Genomic DNA, 6,718 nt, shown 5'->3' with positions numbered 1-6,718 from the left:
CAAAGTAAATAAATAAAACTTAAAGAGAGAGAGAGAGAGAGAGAGAGAGTCTCTCTCCCTCTGCCCCTCTTCCCTACTCGCATGTACTCTGTCTCTAAAATAAAAAACAAATGCCATCACAAATACTATGACTAAATTACTAAAACAGTTTCTAGTACTTTTAACATTCACTGGTTAACTTCTGTATCAGTCAGGATAAGTTAGGTTCTGCGGCTAGTAACAGCTAAGCCCCCACATCCCAGTGGTTTGACACAAGAAAGCTTTATTTGTTTTCTCACAGGCAAAGTGCAAAGTCGGCTGTGGGTCCAGGTGCCGCTCGGGACAACCTCCTTCATGCCATGGTTTAGTGACCCAGACTGCTTTGATCTCCATGTCACGTGTGTTCCCATGGTCACCACAGCAAGGGGAGAGAGAGCATGGGGGACGCACGCGAAGGAGCATCCGGATGTTTCCACTGGGAGGGGACACAGGTGACTCTTGCTCTCCTTTCGTTGGTCAAAGCAAATCACAGGACCACACAGAAACTTCAAGGGCGGGTGGGGGAGGGAAGGTGCATCACCCATGGACCCGGAAGTGCAGGGCACTTGGAAATAACAGTAACACAGGAATGCCCCCCCCCCAACTCTCATAATGTGCCCGGCACCAGGCTAAGCTTGGCACATATATCTCATTTTGCAACAGCCCGATGATATGGATACTATTAATGTCCCCAATTTTAGAGTCAGGAAAACTGGGGATCAGAGAAGTTAATTCAGTTACCTAAGGCCACACAGCTAATGAATGGCAAAGCCAAGGCTTCCTTCTTCAGCGCCCTGACTCCCGGGCCCAAACATCCGACCTCATACAACATCACGCCGTCCCCTGAGAAAAGGGGGTCTGGGGGGTGTCACCTGGCTTAGTTCCTGCTCTTTTCAGGCAGCTGCTGTGTGATGTTGGGCAGGCGGCTTTCCTTCTCTGGACCATGTGATTTTGTTCTAATTTAGCCAAGCTGGGTTTACGCATCTCAGAATTCCTTTCCCCCAAGTGCCTCTGGCTTAGAGTTATCTGCAAGAGAGATTCGCATGGGATTTAGGTGGCAAGATGGGCATTACGGAGGGAAGGTCTACGCAGGCCCCAGGCCCCACAGCGGTTCCCGCACGCTGTCACTGATCTGCCGGCTCACCTTGCTGGCCTGGGGCACCCTCAGACCTCAGCTCCACCTACTCCCGCTGGCTTTTCCTTTCCTTTCTGTGCATTTGGCGCCAGCAACTCCCCCCCCCCCCCCCGCAGCTCCGTGGGGGGCAGGGCACCAGCTCTTCCCACAGATCATGCAGAGAATTGAGGCTGGCGGTGGGGTTTTCGGTTCATTCTCATGGGTTCCAGGTTGTCCTTGGGGGCTGCAGTTTCCCAAGTCCCGGAGTCCCCTCTTCTGGGCGGGGGATCCGCTCCGTGGGTGCCTGAAACCGTGGATGGGACGGAACCCTCGGATACTATGTGTCTTCCTATCCACACGCACCTACGGTAAAATTTAACTTGTCAGCCCCGCACAGGAAGAGGTCAACAACAACGACCGTAAAATAGGACGATTAGAGCAATCCACTGTAATAAAAGTTATGTGGATGTGGTCTCTCTCTCAAAATTTATTATTATACCGCGCCGGCCCTTTTTCTTCCTTCCGCGGGGGGTTGAAGCGAGAGGAATGGTACAGGCGTGGTGAGGCTTGGGCACCACGAAGGAGGACCGGCTGCTTCCCCATCGCGGTTGATTGTGGGTAACTAAACCCCGCGATTAAGGGGCGACTGCTGTATCCCTCTGACTGACCGACCCACGGACCCTTAAAAACCCACTTCCGATCCCGGGGCGCCTGGGTGGCTCAGTTGGTTAAGCCTCTGCCTCTTGGTTTCAGCGCACGTCGTGATCTCACAGTCCGTGAGTTCGAGCCCCGCGGCAGGCTCAGCGCAGGCTCTGGGTGCCGGCGGCTCGGAGCCTGCTTGGGATTCTCTCTCTCTCTTTCCCTCTCTCTCTCTCTCTCTGCCCCTCCCCCACTCGCGCTGTCTCTGTCTCTCAAAATAAAAATATAAATTAAAAAAAAAAAAAGCTTCCAACTCATTAAAAACAACAAACCCCAAACCCAATACTAGCTACAGAGGGGCAGACCTCGCACATAGATACATTTTTAGCAACACCCCCCCCCCCAGCTCCCTATTTGGTAACTTAAAAAAAAAAAGTTTCTTTTCTTTATTTTGAGAGAGAGAGAAAGCGCGAGTGAGGGAGGGGCAGAGAGAGTGGGAGTGAGAGAGAATCCCAAGCAGGCTCCGCACTGTGGGGGGGGAGGGGGGAAGGGGGAGGGGAGGGGGAAGGGGGGGCTTCAAACTCACCAACTTGAGATCATGATCCAAGCCGAAGTCAGAAGCTTAACAGGCTGAACCACCCAGCTCCCCCCCCCCGCGCCCGTATTTAGTAACTTCTGATGTTCCCACCTCTCCTTTCTGGGTCTGCCCTCCCCCCAGCTTCCTCCACGTGGACGATTGCCCCAGTCCCGCGGGTCCCCAGAAGGAGGGCCTCACCCCGGGTCACTCACAGTGCACCTGCCTCGCCTGAGCACTGACTGATCATAAACAACCAGGACTCCTCCTTTATGAAATGGCACGTTTGGACGAATGCATGGCCTTTCAAGTTTTCCAGGAAAGAAGGAAAATGTGCCCTCTCATCTAGGGGTGAGAGGAACCAGCTGTTCCATAGGCCTTTCTTCGTCGTCTCGGATTTTGGCATCGAAGATTCACGTTTGGCTGCATAACACAACGGTTCATTTTAACACAAAGATGAGTTTTCCCTCAAAGTATGAAGTACAATCAGCAACAAAAACTATCTGCCCCCCCCGGGGAATGGAAATCGGTGCAGCCGCTATGGAAGGTCCTCAAAAAACAAACCACCGTGGGGAAAAAAAGGGCAGGGGGGGGGGGCGGGGAGCCTGGGTGGCTCCGTCGGTTAACCTGCTGCCTCTTGATTTCCACCCAGGTCATGGTCTCCTGGTTGCAAGATCGAGCCCCGCAAGGGGCTCTGTGCTGGACGTGCAGCCTGCGTAAGATTCTCTCTCTCTCTCTCTCCCTCTGTCCCTTCTCCAGGAAAGGAAGGAAGGAGGGAGGGAGGGAGAGAGAGAGAGAAAGGAAGGAAGAAAGAAAGAAAGGACAGAAAGAAAGAAAGAAAAGAAAGAAAGAAAGAAAGAAAGAAAAGAAAAGAAAATAAAGAAAAGAAAGAAAAGAAAAGCAAGGAAAACTACCACAGGATGCAACAATTCTACTGCTGGGTATTTATCCAAAGAAAATGCAAGCACTTAACTAGAATAGGTGTCTGTACCCCCAAGTTCATTGTGTATTGTGAAATACACAATAGCCAGGCTGGAAACAACCTAAGTGTCCATCTAGTCAGTGTGTGTTAATATATGTATGTTAATATATATGAATATTCATATGCAAATGAATATTCATATACGAATGAATATTATACATAGGACGATAACTCAGCCATTAAAAAGAAGGAAATCCTGGGGCGCCTGGGTGGCTCAGTCGGTTAAGCGGCCGACTTCGGCTCAGGTCATGATCTCGCGGTCCGTGAGTTCGAGCCCCGCGTCGGACTCTGTGCTGACAGCTCAGAGCCTGGAGCCTGTTTCGGATTCTGTGTCTCCCTCTGTCTCTGCTCCTCCCCTGTTCATGCTCTGTCTCTCTCTGTCTCAAAAATAAATAAATGTTAAAAAAAAATTTAAAAAGAAGGAAATCCTGCCATTTGCCACAGCAAGGATAGATCTGGAGGGCATTATGCTGAGTGAAATAGACAGAGAGAGAGAGGGAATGCCTTATGATCTCACTTATATGTGGAATCTTAACGCAAAAACAAACAAAAAAGAAACACCAAAACTGAGAACAGTCTAGTGGTTTCCACGGATGGGGATTGGCTAAGGTAGTCAAAAGGTACACACCCTTCCTCTTCCAAGATAAAGGAGTCCTGGGAATGCGAGGTCCAGCATGGTAACTGTCGTTAAGAACACTGGACCGTATATCTGCACTTGATCTTAGCCAAAAGGCCGAGAAGCGATGCTGGACCGTATATCTGAAAGTTGCTAAGAGGAGATCTGAAAAATTCTCATCACAAGAAAAAAGAAATTGTCGTTAACTATGTGTTGTGAGGGTTGTCAAGGAGAATCTGCCGTAGATTCGTGAGTCCTTGGGGTGCCATTGCCATCGCCATATCTCTGGGCTTAGGCACATTCCAAACTGAGAAGCGGCGGCAGAATGGTCCATTGATTCGATCCCCCGACATCCACTGAGAAGTTTCCCTGTCCCAGGCTCTGGGCAACGTGCTGGGCATACTTGAGTGAGTGAGGCAAGCTCCGCTTTTAGGAGCTTGGTCTGGTGGCTGGGACAGGCTGGGTCAGCCTGTTGACAGTCAGACAGAGGAGCCCTGTAATTATCATGAAGATGTGCTCTGATCCCCGGTGTGGGGCGTAAAATACAGAATTCGCTAACCGGGGCATGTTTTGCCACAGTTTAAAGTTCCGCGGGGGCTTGGAGCCACGAATCTTGCCTAGGCTCATCCAGGAAAGCTTCCTGGTAGAGGTGGGATCTTGAAGGATGCGTATAACCACAACAGATATATTCGTTTTTAAGGGTAGCCATCGCGGGGGCGCCTGGGTAGCTCAGTCAGTTAAGCATCTGACTTCAGCTCGCGTCATGATCTCCCAGTTCGTGGGTTTGAGCCCCCCCCCCCCCCGCCTTGGGCTCTGTGCCGACAGCGCAGAGCCTGCTTGGGATTCTCGCTCCCTCCCTCTCTGTCTCTCTCTGCTCCTCCCCGAGACATGCTCTCTGTCGGTCTCTCTCAAAATAAATTAAGAAGCTTAAAAAAAAATACTGCATTGTGTGGAATAAACACTTTTTTTTTTTTTTTTTTTTTGCTTCCACCTCTTGGCTGTTGTGAATGACGCTGCTATGATATCCGAGCCTCCGCTTTCGATTACCTTGGTGTATACCCAGGAATGGAATTTCTGGATCGCGTGGCAATTCCACAGCTGCGGTAACATCTTACTGACGTTCCCACCAGCGACGCACGAGGGCTCCAACTGCTCTGCCTCCTTGCCAACCCTTGTTAATGCCTGTTTGCTTTTTTTTTTTTTTAATTATTATTATAACCATCCTAGTGGGTGCAAAGTGCTATCTCATGGTGGTTTTGATTTGCATTTCCTTGAGGACTAGTAACGTTGAGCGTCTTTTCGTGTGCTTTTTTGTACATCCGCTTTGGTGAAATGTCGACGCAAACCCTTTGCTCATTTTTTTTTTTTTTAGGGTTTATTTTTGACAGAGCGCAAGTGGGGGAAGGGGCAGAGAGAGAGAGAGAGAGAGAGAGAGAAGGAGACACAGAATCTGAAGCAGGCTCCAGGCTCTGAGCTGTCAGCACAGAGCCCGATGCGGGGCTCGAACTCACGAACCGCGAGATCGTGACCTGAGCCGAAACCAAGGGTTGGACCCTCAACCGACTGAGCCACCCAGGTGCCCCTGTTACACAGGGCACATGATACATGTACCTTCCTACAGACCTAGATCTCTCCATTGTGTGGATGAATGGATAAACAAAATGAGGAATAGCCACATAATGGAATAATATTCAGTCTCCAAAAAGAGTGAAATACTGAGAAACACTACAACTGGGTGAACTTTGCAGATATCATGCACAAAAGACCACACATTGCATGATTCCACTTGGACTAGATACCCAACATAGATGAATCCGGAGTTTGAAGGTGGATCAGCGGCTGCCAGGGACTGAGCAGGGGGAGAAGGGGGACCCTCTGCTTCATGGCGTCGAGATTTCTTTGTGGGGGATGACAGTTCTTGCAACTAGACGGAGGTGATGGTTGCACAAGATTGTGAATGCACTAAAGGCCACTTCACGTGCAACTTCAAAGGGTTCGTTTTCTACTATGTGACTTTCACCTCGGTTAAAAAAATTTTTTTTTTACTGCCTTCGTTTTTGGCTTACGTGGTGGTGGGTTCATTCACCACGATGGGGAAGCTGTAGGGAGAAACAAGCTGTGGGAGATCAGGAGTCCCATTTTTAGAGGTCTTAAATTTGATATGGCCAGCAGACAGCCAAGCAGACTTGGGCACGCGAGCCAGGAGCTCAGGGGAGACATAGGGTGGGGTATAAATTTAGAAGCCATGGGGACACGGGAGGAATTTTAAGCCACGGAGCTGGATGAGATCATCTAGACGGAGGGTGTTCAGAGGGGAGAGAAAATGGTCGAGGCCCAACCCCCCAGGCCCCACTAGGGGTCAATGTCAGGCAGAAGGGGAGGCATCATGGAGAGGGATTGTACAAGAGGAGGGGCAGGAGAACCCAAAGAGTGTGAGTTTGAAAAGCAAAGAGAGCATTAGCCCAAGATTGCAGTTAGACCAAATGTCCATTCATAGAGGACAGTTTAGCATCCATAGTATGGAACAAATTGCTGTGTTAAGAAAAAAAAATATCTATATATCTATATATCTATATATCTGTATCTATCTCAGGAAGGGCGTCTCTCTATGCTGACATGGAAAGATTCCTTTTCTGTGAAATGATATGCTGAAATCCTCAAGAGGTATTGCTTACATAATAAAGCAAGGTGTATGATGCCGTGGTTTTAAATTTTTTATTAAAATTTGTTTAATGTTTATTTATTTTTGACAGAGAGAGAGAGAGCACAAGCCAG

The sequence above is a fragment of the Prionailurus viverrinus genome, chromosome E2 (assembly GCF_022837055.1).
Source record: "Prionailurus viverrinus isolate Anna chromosome E2, UM_Priviv_1.0, whole genome shotgun sequence".
NCBI classification, from domain to species: domain Eukaryota; kingdom Metazoa; phylum Chordata; class Mammalia; order Carnivora; family Felidae; genus Prionailurus; species Prionailurus viverrinus.
The sequence above is the reverse complement of the archived record's forward strand: the minus strand, read 5'-3'. Positions refer to the sequence as shown.